Source organism: Oncorhynchus keta, unplaced genomic scaffold (assembly GCF_023373465.1).
Source record: "Oncorhynchus keta strain PuntledgeMale-10-30-2019 unplaced genomic scaffold, Oket_V2 Un_contig_28052_pilon_pilon, whole genome shotgun sequence".
Taxonomy (NCBI): domain Eukaryota; kingdom Metazoa; phylum Chordata; class Actinopteri; order Salmoniformes; family Salmonidae; genus Oncorhynchus; species Oncorhynchus keta.
Genome location: NW_026285830.1, coordinates 27501 through 42916, shown reverse-complemented (window position 1 = coordinate 42916; position 15416 = coordinate 27501). Strand labels below are relative to the sequence as shown.

At 43.9% G+C, this 15416-nt stretch overlaps 1 pseudogene; it reads right to left on the bottom strand.

Annotated features, from left to right (window-relative positions):
• Positions 1-50: 50 nt before the first annotated feature.
• Positions 51-15416, bottom strand: part of LOC127923044 (actin-binding protein WASF3-like) — a 37198-nt pseudogene continuing 21832 nt past the window's right edge.

The window sequence follows — 15416 nt, the reverse complement described above, 5'->3', positions numbered from 1 at the left end:
GGGCATCTGGCCCTTCCTGGTAGGCGGGTGAGCTTCTCCCTGAGACCTACCAGCGTGAGCGGAGACAGGATGTGGGATGGGGGCAGGCCTGGTGGGGGAGGAGGGGGGCAGCGGGAGGGGCGGAGAGGGGGGAGGGGACATAGTGGGCAGGCGGGGCGGGAGGAGGAGGGGAGGGACTGTAAGAACGGGACATGATGGCCACAGCCCCGGGGAGAGGGAGGGAGGAGGGAGGGAGGGGGAGGGAGGGGGAGGAGGAGGAGGTAGAGTCGAAGGCAGTCTGGGCGGAGGGGATGATTGGGGGAGGAGGAGGAGGGGCTGGGGGGATGAAGTACTCCGGGATGGTGGATGGCTGGCCGCTGAGGGAGGAGAGAGAAAGAACAGACAAGTGAATCAGACAACACCTCTCTCTCATCATGACAGTGAATCAGACAACACCTCTCTCTCATCAGTGAATCAGACAACACCTCTCTCTCATCATGACAGTGAATCAGACAACACCTCTCTCTCATCAGTGAATCAGACAACATCTCTCTCATCATGACAGTGAATCAGACAACATCTCTCTCATCATGACAGTGAATCAGACAACACCTCTCTCTCATCATAACAGTGAATCAGACAACACCTCTCTCTCATTATGACAGTGAATAAGACAACACCTCTCTCTCATCAGTGAATCAGACAACACCTCTCTCTCATCAGTGAATCAGACAACACCTCTCTCTCATCATTACAGTGAATTGACAACACCACCTCTCTCTCATCAGTGAATCAGACAACACCTCTCTCTCATTATGACAGTGGGAGGACAACACCTCTCTCTCATCATGACAGTGAATCAGACAACACCTCTCTCTCATTATGACAGTGAATAAGACAAATACCTCTCTCTCATCAGTGAATCAGACAACACCTCTCTCTCATCATTACAGTGAATTGACAACACCACCTCTCTCTCATCAGTGAATCAGACAACATCTCTCTCTCATCATGACAGTGGGAGGACAACACCTCTCTCTCATCATGACAGTGAATCAGACAACACCTCTCTCTCATTATGACAGTGAATAAGACAACACCTCTCTCTCATCAGTGAATCAGACAACACCTCTCTCATCAGTGAATCAGACAACACCTCTCATCATGACAGTGGGAGGACAACACCTCTCTCATCAGTGAATCAGACAACACCTCTCTCATCATGACAGTGGGGAGGACAACACCTCTCTCATCATGACAGTGAATCAGACAACACCTCTCTCATCAGTGAATCAGACAACACCTCTCTCATCAGTGAATCAGACAACACCTCTCTCATCATAACAGTGGAGGACAACACCTCTCTCTCATCATGACAGTGAATCAGACAACACCTCTCTCTCATCAGTGAATCAGACAACACCTCTCTCTCATCAGTGAATCAGACAACACCTCTCTCTCATCATAACAGTGGGAGGACAACACCTCTCTCTCATCAGTGAATCAGACAAGACCTCTCTCTCATCAGTGAATCAGACAAGACCTCTGTCTCATCAGTGAATCAGACAACATCTCTGTCTCAGTGAATCAGACAACACCTCTCTCTCATCATGACAGTGAATCAGACAACACATCTCTCATCAGTGAATCAGACAACATCTCTCTCTCATCAGTGAATCAGACAACATCTCTCTCTCATCATGACAGTGAATCAGACAACACCTCTCTCTCATCATGACAGTGAATCAGACAACACCTCTCTCTCATCAGTGAATCAGACAACGCCTCTCTCTCATCATGACAGTGGGAGGACAACACCTCTCTCTCATCAGTGAATCAGACAACACCTCTCTCTCATCAGTGAATCAGACAACACCTCTCTCTCATCATAACAGTGAATCAGACAACACCTCTCTCTCATCAGTGAATCAGACAACACCTCTCTCTCATCAGTGAATCAGACACAACACCTCTCTCTCATCAGTGAATCAGACAACACCTCTCTCTCATCAGTGAATCAGACAACACCTCTCTCTCATTATGACAGTGGGAGGACAACACCTCTCTCTCAACATGACAGTGAATCAGACAACACCTCTCTCACCATGACAGTGAATCAGACAACACTTCTCTCTCACCATGACAGTGAATCAGACAACACCTCTCTCACCATGACAGTGAATCAGACAACACCTCTCTCTCATTATGACAGTGAATCAGACAACACCTCTCTCTCATCATAACAGTGAATCAGACAACACCTCTCTCTCATCATAACAGTGAATCAGACAACACCTCTCTCTCATTATGACAGTGAATCAGACAACACCTCTCTCACCATGACAGTGAATCAGACAACACCTCTCTCTCATTATGACAGTGAATCAGACAACACTTCTCTCTCATCATAACAGTGAATCAGACAACACCTCTCTCTCATTATGACAGTGAATCAGACAACACCTCTCTCTCATCATGACAGTGGGAGGACAACACCTCTCTCTCATCATAACAGTGAATCAGACAACACCTCTCTCTCATTATGACAGTGAATCAGACAACACCTCTCTCTCATCATGACAGTGGGAGGACAACACCTCTCTCTCATCATAACAGTGAATCAGACAACACCTCTCTCTCATTATGACAGTGAATCAGACAACACCTCTCTCTCATCATGACAGTGGGAGGACAACACCTCTCTCTCATCATAAATAGTGAATCAGACAACACCTCTCTCTCATCAGTGAATCAGACAACACCTCTCTCTCATCATAACAATGGGAGGACAACACCTCTCTTTCATCATGACAGTGGGAGGACAACACCTCTCTCTCATCATGACAGTGGGAGGACAACACCTCTCTCTCATCATAACAATGGGAGGACAACACCTCTCTCTCATCATGACAGTGGGAGGACAACACCTCTCTCTCATCAGTGAATCAGACAACACCTCTCTCTCATCATGACAGTGAATCAGACAACACCCCTCTCATCATGACAGTGAATCAGACAATGCCTCTCTCTCATCATAACAGTGAATCAGACAACACCTCTCTCTCATCAGTGAATCAGACAACACCTCTCTCTCATCATGACAGTGGGAGGACAACACGTCTCTCTCATCAGTGAATCAGACAACACCTCTCTCTCATCATGACAGTGGGAGGACAACACCTCTCTCTCATCAGTGAATCAGACAACACCTCTCTCTCATCAGTGAATCAGACAACACCTCTCTCTCATCATGACAGTGGGAGGACAACACCTCTCTCTCATCATGACAGTGGGAGGACAACACATCATCGCGTGACTTTTTCTTCGATATGATGGTTATTATTTCAATATATGGCGTTTCCTCTGCCATTTCCTGTGTAATTAATATCAGAGACACAAAACGACTCTACTGTGTCGAATAAACAAATGATTTGATCCCGTTTCCATCACACCTGTCGTTATTATTTTCTTAGCGAAATTACTTTTCTCGCATAAAATCTGTAGATGGAAATGTGGTTAGCATCATATATACCTTTGGAGAACAAAACATTTGTGTGGCGTGATTTATCTGAGAGGTTTAACTATCCACAGTACGTATACAGATTTGCAGGCCTGCAATTGAGTGTTAAAGTCAGATTGACAACATAAACCTAACAGTCTACTAATTTACGTAACTGATATATAGATATGGAATAGGTCTTAATGTATTGACTCAATACCTAGTAATACCTAATGACACAATACCTAGTAATACCTAATGACACAATACCTAGTAATACCTAATGACTCAATACCTAGTAATACCTAATGACTCAATACCTAGTAATACCTAATGACTCAATACCTAGTAATACCTAATGACACAATACGTAGTAATACCTAATGACACAATACCTAGTAATACCCAATGACACAATACCTAGTAATACCTAATGACTCAATACCTAGTAATACCTAATGACTCAATACCTAGTAATACCTAATGACACAATACCTAGTAATACCTAATGACACAATACCTAGTAATACCTAATGACTCAATACCTAGTAATACCTAATGACTCAATACCTAGTAATACCTAATGACTCAATACCTAGTAATACCTAATGACTCAATACCTAGTAATACCTAATGACTCAATACCTAGTAATACCTAATGACTCAATACCTAGTAATACCTAATGACTCAATACCTAGTAATACCTAATGACTCAATACCTAGTAATACCTAATGACACAATACCTAGTAATACCTAATGACTCAATACCTAGTAATACCTAATGACTCAATACCTAGTAATACCTAATGACACAATACGTAGTAATACCTAATGACACAATACCTAGTAATACCCAATGACACAATACCTAGTAATACCTAATAACTCAATACCTAGTAATACCTAATGACTCAATACCTAGTAATACCTAATGACACAATACCTAGTAATACCTAATGACTCAATACCTAGTAATACCCAATGACGCAATACCTAGTAATACCTAATGACTCAATACCTAGTAATACCTAATGACACAATACCTAGTAATACCTAATGACTCAATACCTAGTAATACCTAATGACACAATACCTAGTAATACCTAATGACTCAATACCTAGTAATACCTAATGACTCAATACCTAGTAATACCTAATGACTCAATACCTAGTAATACCTAATGACTCAATACCTAGTAATACCTAATGACTCAATACCTAGTAATACCTAATGACTCAATACCTAGTAATACCTAATGACTCAATACCTAGTAATACCTAATGACTCAATACCTAGTAATACCTAATGACTCAATACCTAGTAATACCTAATGACACAATACCTAGTAATACCTAATGACTCAATACCTAGTAATACCTAATGACTCAATACCTAGTAATACCTAATGACACAATACGTAGTAATACCTAATGACACAATACCTAGTAATACCCAATGACACAATACCTAGTAATACCTAATAACTCAATACCTAGTAATACCTAATGACTCAATACCTAGTAATACCCAATGACTCAATACCTAGTAATACCTAATGACTCAATACCTAGTAATACCTAATGACTCAATACCTAGTAGCCTACAGTACGTGGTAGTTGACTTACCCATGAGCCCTGTAGTCCTTGACGGACTGCTGACGTGGACCGTTGACTGCCCCTCCCTCGGAGTGGGCTGGGGGTGGGTGGGGGGGCTGGGTGCGCCCCAGTGATGCGATTTGTCGTACTGCGGCGGCTGACCCAGAGGGGGGGTTGGCCCTGGGGTACCCTCCCCTGTCCAGAGACTGAGTCTGGGGGGCTTGGGTGAGGTGGGGGGTACCATCGATGGGGTGGGGGGCAGAGGTGGGCTGGGAAGGGTGGTTAGGGCTGGCAGGGTAGGAATGCTCGCCCATGTCTGATGCCATCGACCTGGGAGGGGTGGAGTAGGGGGGGATAAAGTTACCTAGTTTCCGTTGTTGTAGATACTTATATCTAACTTGTCATATCCTTAAGAAGGACACACACGTTGATATAATCAGAAATCCTACATAGACGTGTAGTGTTTTCCACTCCCCAGCAGAGGGCATTAGAAGGCTAGCCAGTGTCTGTCCAATCAGCAGAGGTTAGTAGAAGGCTAACCAGTGTCTGTCCAATCAGCAGAGGTCAGTAGAAGGCTAACCAGTGTCTGTCCAATCAGCAGAGGGCAGTAGAAGGCTAACCAGTGTCTGTCCAATCAGCAGAGGGCAGTAGAAGGCTAACCAGTGTCTGTCTAATTAGCAGAGGGCAGTAGAAGGCTAACCAGTGTCTGTCCAATCAGCAGAGGACAGTAGAAGGCTAACCAGTGTCTGTCCAATCAGCAGAGGTCAGTAGAAGGCTAACCAGTGTCTGTCCAATCAGCAGAGGTCAGTAGAAGGCTAACCAGTGTCTGTCCAATCAGCAGAGGTCAGTAGAAGGCTAACCAGTGTCTGTCCAATCAGCAGAGGGCAGTAGAAGGCTAACCAGTGTCTGTCCAATCAGCAGAGGTCAGTAGAAGGCTAACCAGTGTCTGTCCAATCAGCAGAGGGCAGTAGAAGGCTAACCAGTGTCTGTCCAATCAGCAGATGGCAGTAGAAGGCTAACCAGTGTCTGTCCAACCAGCAGAGGTCAGTGGAAGGCTAGCCAGTGTCTGTCCAATCAGCAGAGGGCAGTAGAAGGCTAACCAGTGTCTGTCCAATCAGCAGAGGTCAGTGGAAGGCTAGACAGTGTCTGTCCAATCAGCAGAGGGCAGTAGAAGGCTAACCAGTGTCTGTCCAATCAGCAGAGCTCAGTGGAAGGCTAGACAGTGTCTGTCCAATCAGCAGAGGTCAGTGGAAGGCTAACCAGTGTCTGTCCAATCAGCAGAGGGCAGTAGAAGGCTAACCAGTGTCTGTCCAATCAGCAGAGGTCAGTAGAAGGCTAGACAGTGTCTGTCCAATCAGCAGAGGTCAGTAGAAGGCTAACCAGTGTCTGTCCAATCAGCAGAGGTCAGTGGAAGGCTAACCAGTGTCTGTCCAATCAGCAGAGGGCAGTAGAAGGCTAACCAGTGTCTGTCCAATCAGCAGAGGTCAGTGGAAGGCTAGACAGTGTCTGTCCAATCAGCAGAGGTCAGTAGAAGGCTAACCAGTGTCTGTCCAATCAGCAGAGGTCAGTAGAAGGCTAGACAGTGTCTGTCCAATCAGCAGAGGTCAGTAGAAGGCTAACCAGTGGCTGTCCAATCAGCAGAGGTCAGTGGAAGGCTAACCAGTGTCTGTCCAATCAGCAGAGGGCAGTAGAAGGCTAACCAGTGTCTGTCCAATCAGCAGAGGTCAGTAGAAGGCTAACCAGTGTCTGTCCAATCAGCAGAGGACAGTAGAAGGCTAACCAGTGTCTGTCCAATCAGCAGAGGTCAGTAGAAGGCTAACCAGTGTCTGTCCAATCAGCAGAGGGCAGTAGAAGGCTAACCAGTGTCTGTCCAATCAGCAGAGGTCAGTAGAAGGCTAACCAGTGTCTGTCCAATCAGCAGAGGGCAGTAGAAGGCTAACCAGTGTCTGTCCAATCAGCAGAGGTCAGTAGAAGGCTAACCAGTGTCTGTCCAATCAGCAGAGGGCAGTAGAAGGCTAACCAGTGTCTGTCCAATCAGCAGAGGACAGTAGAAGGCTAGCCAGTGTCTGTCCAATCAGCAGAGGTCAGTAGAAGGCTAACCAGTGTCTGTCCAATCAGCAGAGGTCAGTGGAAGGCTAACCAGTGTCTGTCCAATCAGCAGAGGGCAGTAGAAGGCTAACCAGTGTCTGTCCAATCAGCAGAGGTCAGTGGAAGGCTAGACAGTGTCTGTCCAATCAGCAGAGGTCAGTAGAAGGCTAACCAGTGTCTGTCCAATCAGCAGAGGTCAGTAGAAGGCTAGACAGTGTCTGTCCAATCAGCAGAGGTCAGTAGAAGGCTAACCAGTGGCTGTCCAATCAGCAGAGGTCAGTGGAAGGCTAACCAGTGTCTGTCCAATCAGCAGAGGGCAGTAGAAGGCTAACCAGTGTCTGTCCAATCAGCAGAGGTCAGTAGAAGGCTAACCAGTGTCTGTCCAATCAGCAGAGGACAGTAGAAGGCTAACCAGTGTCTGTCCAATCAGCAGAGGTCAGTAGAAGGCTAACCAGTGTCTGTCCAATCAGCAGAGGGCAGTAGAAGGCTAACCAGTGTCTGTCCAATCAGCAGAGGTCAGTAGAAGGCTAACCAGTGTCTGTCCAATCAGCAGAGGGCAGTAGAAGGCTAACCAGTGTCTGTCCAATCAGCAGAGGTCAGTAGAAGGCTAACCAGTGTCTGTCCAATCAGCAGAGGGCAGTAGAAGGCTAACCAGTGTCTGTCCAATCAGCAGAGGACAGTAGAAGGCTAGCCAGTGTCTGTCCAATCAGCAGAGGTCAGTAGAAGGCTAACCAGTGTCTGTCCAATCAGCAGAGGGCAGTGGAAGGCTAACCAGTGTCTGTCCAATCAGCAGTCAGTAGAAGGATAGCCAGTGTCTGTCCAATCAGCAGTCAGTAGAATACTAGCCAGTGTCTGTCCAATCAGCAGAGGTCAGTGGAAGGCTAGCCAGTGTCTGTCCAATCAGTAGTCAGTAGAAGGATAGCCAGTGTCTGTCCAATCAGCAGTCAGTAGAAGGCTAGCCAGTGTCTGTCCAATCAGCAGAGGTCAGTAGAAGGCTAGCCAGTGTCTGTCCAATAAGTAGTCAGTAGAAGGATAGCCAGTGTCTGTCCAATCAGCAGTCAGTAGAAGGCTAGCCAGTGTCTGTCCAATCAGCAGAGGTCAGTAGAAGGCTAGCCAGTGTCTGTCCAATCAGTAGTCAGTAGAAGGCTAGCCAGTGTCTGTCCAATCAGCAGAGGTCAGTCGAAGGCTAGCCAGTGTCACACTATATACAGGGTCAGTTCAATACCATACTATATACAGGGTCAGTTTAATACCATACTATATACAGGGTCAGTTCAATACCATACTATATACAGGGTCAGTTCAATACCATACTATATACAGGGTCAGTTCAATACCATACTATATACAGGGTCAGTTTAATACCATACTATATACAGGGTCAGTTCAATACCATACTATATACAGGGTCAGATCAATACCATACTATATACAGGGTCAGTTCAATACCATATTATATACAGGATCAGTTACAATACCATACTATATACAGGGTCAGTTACAATACCATACTATATACAGGGTCAGTTCAATACCATACTGTATACAGGGTCAGATCAATACCATACTATATACAGGGTCAGTTTAATACCATACTATATACAGGGTCAGTTCAATACCATATTATATACAGGGTCAGTTCAATACCATACTATATACAGGGTCAGTTCAATACCATACTATATACAGGGTCAGTTCAATACCATACTATATACAGGGTCAGTTCAATACCATACTATATACAGGGTCAGTTCAATACCATATTATATACAGGGTCAGTTCAATACCATACTATATACAGGGTCAGTTCAATACCATACTATATACAGGGTCAGTTCAATACCATACTATATACAGGGTCAGTTCAATACCATACTATATACAGGGTCAGTTCAATACCATACTATATACAGGGTCAGTTACAATACCATACTATATACAGGGTCAGATCAATACCATATTATATACAGGGTCAGTTCAATACCATACTATATACAGGGTCAGTTCAATACCATACTATATACAGGGTCAGTTCAATACCATACTATATACAGGGTCAGTTCAATACCATACTATATACAGGGTCAGTTACAATACCATACTATATACAGGGTCAGATCAATACCATACTATATACAGGGTCAGTTCAATACCATATTATATACAGGGTCAGTTCAATACCATACTATATACAGGGTCAGTTCAATACCATACTATATACAGGGTCAGTTCAATACCATACTATATACAGGGTCAGTTCAATACCATACTATATACAGGGTCAGTTACAATACCATACTATATACAGGGTCAGATCAATACCATACTATATACAGGGTCAGATCAATACCATACTATATACAGGGTCAGTTCAATACCACACTATATACAGGGTCAGTTCAATACCATACTATATACAGGGTCAGTTCAATACCATACTATATACAGGGTCAGTTACAATACCATACTATATACAGGGTCAGTTCAATACCATACTATATACAGGGTCAGTTCAATACCATACTATATACAGGGTCAGTTACAATACCATACTATATACAGGGTCAGTTCAATACCATACTATATACAGGGTCAGTTCAATACCATACTATATACAGGGTCAGTTCAATACCATACTATATACAGGGTCAGTTACAATACCATACTATATACAGGGTCAGTTACAATACCATACTATATACAGGGTCAGATCAATACCATATTATATACAGGGTCAGTTCAATACCATACTATATACAGGGTCAGTTCAATACCATACTATATACAGGGTCAGTTCAATACCATACTATATACAGGGTCAGTTCAATACCATACTATATACAGGGTCAGTTACAATACCATACTATATACAGGGTCAGTTCAATACCATACTATATACAGGGTCAGTTCAATACCATATTATATACAGGGTCAGTTCAATACCATACTATATACAGGGTCAGTTCAATACCATACTATATACAGGGTCAGTTCAATACCATACTATATACAGGGTCAGTTCAATACCATACTATATACAGGGTCAGTTACAATACCATACTATATACAGGGTCAGATCAATACCATACTATATACAGGGTCAGATCAATACCATACTATATACAGGGTCAGTTCAATACCATACTATATACAGGGTCAGTTCAATACCATACTATATACAGGGTCAGTTCAATACCACACTATATACAGGGTCAGTTACAATACCATACTATATACAGGGTCAGTTCAATACCATACTATATACAGGGTCAGTTCAATACCATACTATATACAGGGTCAGTTCAATACCATACTATATACAGGGTCAGTTACAATACCATACTATATACAGGGTCAGTTCAATACCATACTATATACAGGGTCAGTTCAATACCATACTATATACAGGGTCAGTTACAATACCATACTATATACAGGGTCAGTTCAATACCATACTATATACAGGGTCAGTTCAATACCATACTATATACAGGGTCAGTTCAATACCATACTATATACAGGGTCAGTACAATACCATACTATATACAGGGTCAGTTCAATACCATACTATATACAGGGTCAGTTCAATCACCTACTATATACAGGGTCAGTTACAATACCATACTATATACAGGGTCAGTTCAATACCCTACTATATACAGGGTCAGTTCAATACCCTACTATATACAGGGTCAGTTCAATACCCTACTATATACAGGGTCAGTTCAATACCATACTATATACAGGGTCAGTTCAATACCATTCTATATACAGGGTCAGTTCAATACCATACTATATACAGGGTCAGTTCAATACCATACTATATACAGGGTCAGTTACAATACCATACTATATACAGGGTCAGTTCAATACCATATATATACAGGGTCAGTTCAATACCATACTATATACAGGGTCAGTTCAATACCATACTATATACAGGGTCAGTTCAATACCATACTATATACAGGGTCAGTTCAATACCATACTATATACAGGGTCAGTTACAATACCATACTATATACAGGGTCAGTTACAATACCATACTATATACAGGGTCAGATCAATACCATATTATATACAGGGTCAGTTCAATACCATACTATATACAGGGTCAGTTCAATACCATACTATATACAGGGTCAGTTCAATACCATACTATATACAGGGTCAGTTCAATACCATACTATATACAGGGTCAGTTACAATACCATACTATATACAGGGTCAGATCAATACCATACTATATACAGGGTCAGTTCAATACCATATATATACAGGGTCAGTTCAATACCATACTATATACAGGGTCAGTTCAATACCATACTATATACAGGGTCAGTTCAATACCATACTATATACAGGGTCAGTTCAATACCATACTATATACAGGGTCAGTTACAATACCATACTATATACAGGGTCAGATCAATACCATACTATATACAGGGTCAGTTCAATACCATACTATATACAGGGTCAGTTCAATACCATACTATATACAGGGTCAGTTCAATACCATACTATATACAGGGTCAGTTCAATACCACACTATATACAGGGTCAGTTCAATACCATACTATATACAGGGTCAGTTCAATACCATATTATATACAGGGTCAGTTCAATACCATACTATATACAGGGTCAGTTCAATACCATACTATATACAGGGTCAGTTACAATACCATACTATATACAGGGTCAGTTCAATACCATACTATATACAGGGTCAGTTCAATACCATACTATATACAGGGTCAGTTACAATACCATACTATATACAGGGTCAGTTCAATACCATACTATATACAGGGTCAGTTCAATACCATACTATATACAGGGTCAGTTCAATACCATACTATATACAGGGTCAGTACAATACCATACTATATACAGGGTCAGTTCAATACCATACTATATACAGGGTCAGTTCAATACCATACTATATACAGGGTCAGTTACAATACCATACTATATACAGGGTCAGTTCAATACCATACTATATACAGGGTCAGTTCAATACCATACTATATACAGGGTCAGTTCAATACCATACTATATACAGGGTCAGTTCAATACCATACTATATACAGGGTCAGTACAATACCATACTATATACAGGGTCAGTTCAATACCATACTATATACAGGGTCAGTTCAATACCATACTATATACAGGGTCAGTTACAATACCATACTATATACAGGGTCAGTTCAATACCACACTATATACAGGGTCAGTTCAATACCATACTATATACAGGGTCAGTTCAATACTATATACAGGGTCAGTTACAATACCATACTATATACAGGGTCAGTTCAATACCATACTATATACAGGGTCAGTTGAAATAGTCAGATTGATTGACTAATTGATTGACTGATTGATTAATGAACCTACCTGTTATCAGGTGATAATGACCCCTCGGAGGACATTCCGTGGTAGGGTGAGGGGGTGAGTCGTGTGTCCGGGCGGAACTCCTTATCATAGGCCATCATATTCCACTCCTGTCTGCGATTCCTGGCCTTCCTCACCTTCTTCACCTCTCTGCCCGGATCCTCCACCTGTTTCTGCTGCTCCTGATGGAGGGATAGTGGAGAGAGATGGAGAGATAGAGGGATGGAGAGATGGAGAGATGGAGAGGGATGGAGAGATGGAGAGGGATGGAGAGATGGAGAGATGGAGAGGGATGGAGATGAAGAGATGGAGAGGGATGGAGAGATGGAGAGGGATGGAGAGATGGAGAGGATGGAGAGAGATGGAGAGATGGAGAGGGATGGAGAGATGAAGAGATGGAGAGGGATGGAGAGATGGAGAGGGATGGAGAGATGGAGAGGGATGGAGAGATGGAGAGGGATGGAGAGATGAGAGGGATGGAGAGATGGAGAGGGATGGAGAGATGGAGAGGATGGAGAGATGGAGAGATGGAGAGGGATGGAGAGATGGAGAGGGATGGAGAGATGGAGAGATGGAGAGGGATGTAGAGATGGAGAGATGGAGAGGGATGGAGAGATGGAGAGGGATGGAGAGATGGAGAGGATGGAGAGATGGAGAGGGATGGAAGATGAAAAGATGGAGAGGGATGGAGAGATGAAGAGATGGAGAGGATGGAGAGATGGAGAGGATGGAGAGATGAAGAAAGATGGAGAGGGATGGAGAGATGGAGAGGATGGAGAGATGGAGGGATGGAGAGATGGAGAGGGATGGAGAGATGGAAGGGATGGAGAGATGGAAAAGGGATGGAGAGATGGAGAGGGATGGAGAGATGGAGAGATGGAGAGGGATGTAGAGATGGAGAGATGGAGAGGATGTAGAGATGGAGAGATGGAGAGGATGGAGAGAAATGGAGAGGGATGGAGAGATGAAGAGATGGAGAGATGGAGAGGATGGAGAGATGGAGAGGGATGGAGAGATGGAGAGGATGGAGAGATGGAGAGATGGAGAGGGATGTAGAGATGGAGAGATGGAGAGGGATGGAGAGGTATGGAGAGATGGAGAGGGATGGAGAGGATGGAGAAATGAGAGATGGATAGGGATGGAAGATGGAGAAAGATGGAGAGGGATGGAGAGGATGGAGAAGATGGAGAGAGATGGAGAGGGATGGAAGATGGAGAGGATGGAGAAATGGAGAGGGATGGAAGATGGAGAGATGGAGAGGGATGTAGAGATGGAAGATGGAGGATGGAGAGGTATGGAGAGATGGAGAGGGATGGAGAGATGGAGAGATGGAGAGGGATGGAGAGGGATGGAGAAATGGAGAGATAAATAGGGATGGAGAGATGGAGAGGGATAGGAAGAGATGGAGAGAGATAGAGAAGGGATGGAGAGAGAAGAGAGATGGAGAGAGATGGAGAAGGATGGAGAGGGATAGAGAGATGAAGAGAGAGATGGAGAGAGATGGAAGAGATGGAGAGGGATGGAGAGAGATGAGGAATGGAGAAAATGGAGAGGGATGGAGAGATGGAGAAATGAGATGGAGAGGGATGGAGAAGGATAGAGAAAGATGGAGAGAGATGGAGAAAAATGGAGAGATAGAGAAGAGGGATGGAATGATGGAGGGATGGAGAGGGATGGAGGGATGGAGAGATGGAAAGAAACCAAGACAAAAGAGAGTTATTATTTATAGATTCTTTCTCCTCTTTGAGACACACGGAAAGGAAGCCCCTCCACCATTATCGACTACACATCCTACCTTCACAACACTCAGTCCCACTGATGGAAGCTTTTAGGAATCAGCGTAAAACATAATAAATACAACATAAAACAGAGGGATGAGCTTTAAGGGGACACAGAGACAAGGATGCAGACGGAGGGTCCAGGGTCCTGGTGGAGAGAAGAGAGGGGTTGGGGTACAAAGAGAGGGACATGAACACCACAGGACCACAATCACCCAACACAGACAGATGGACATGTTAAGTGATGTCAGGGGACATAGAAACAGGAACGTCGCAGACACGGACAGGGGACAGTGGGCGGCATCGTGGTTGTGGTGGGGGTCTTACGGAGCTGGGCAGTGGGCTGCGTGGTGGAGCCTGTCTGCTGTGGGGTCTACCCTGGTCACAGTGGGCTGGACAGCTGGTCTGCATTGAGAGAGAGACGTCTACTGGATTAGAAAGATAGAGATATAGACAATGTGTCCAGAGAGAGAGATGTCTACTGTCTGGAGTTTCTGACCCTCTAGAGTTTGAAATTAAAGAAAAAAAGAGCAGGTGAGTAGTGGTCAGTAGTAGGTGATAGTAGTGGTCAGTAGTAGGTGATAGTAGTGGTCAGTAGTAGGTGATAGTAGTGGTCAGTAGTGGGTGATAGTAGTGGTCGGTAGTAGGTGATAGTAGTGGTCGGTAGTAGGTGATAGTAGTGGTCGGTAGTGGGTGATAGTAGTGGTCGGTAGTGGGTGATAGTAGTGGTCAGTAGTAGGTGATAGTAGTGGTCAGTAGTGGGTGATAGTAGTGGTCGGTAGTAGGTGATAGTAGTGGTCGGTAGTAGGTGATAGTAGTGGTCGGTAGTAGGTGATAGTAGTGGTCAGTAGTAGGTGATAGTAGTGGTCAGTAGTAGGTGATAGTTGGTCAGTAGTGGGTGATAGTAGTGGTCGGTAGTAGGTGATAGTAGTGGTCAGTAGTAGGTGATAGTAGTGGTCAGTAGTAGGTGATAGTAGTGGTCAGTAGTGGGTGATAGTAGTGGTCAGTAGTAGGTGATAGTAGTGGTCGGTAGTAGGTGATAGTAGTGGTCGGTAGTGATAGGTGATGAGT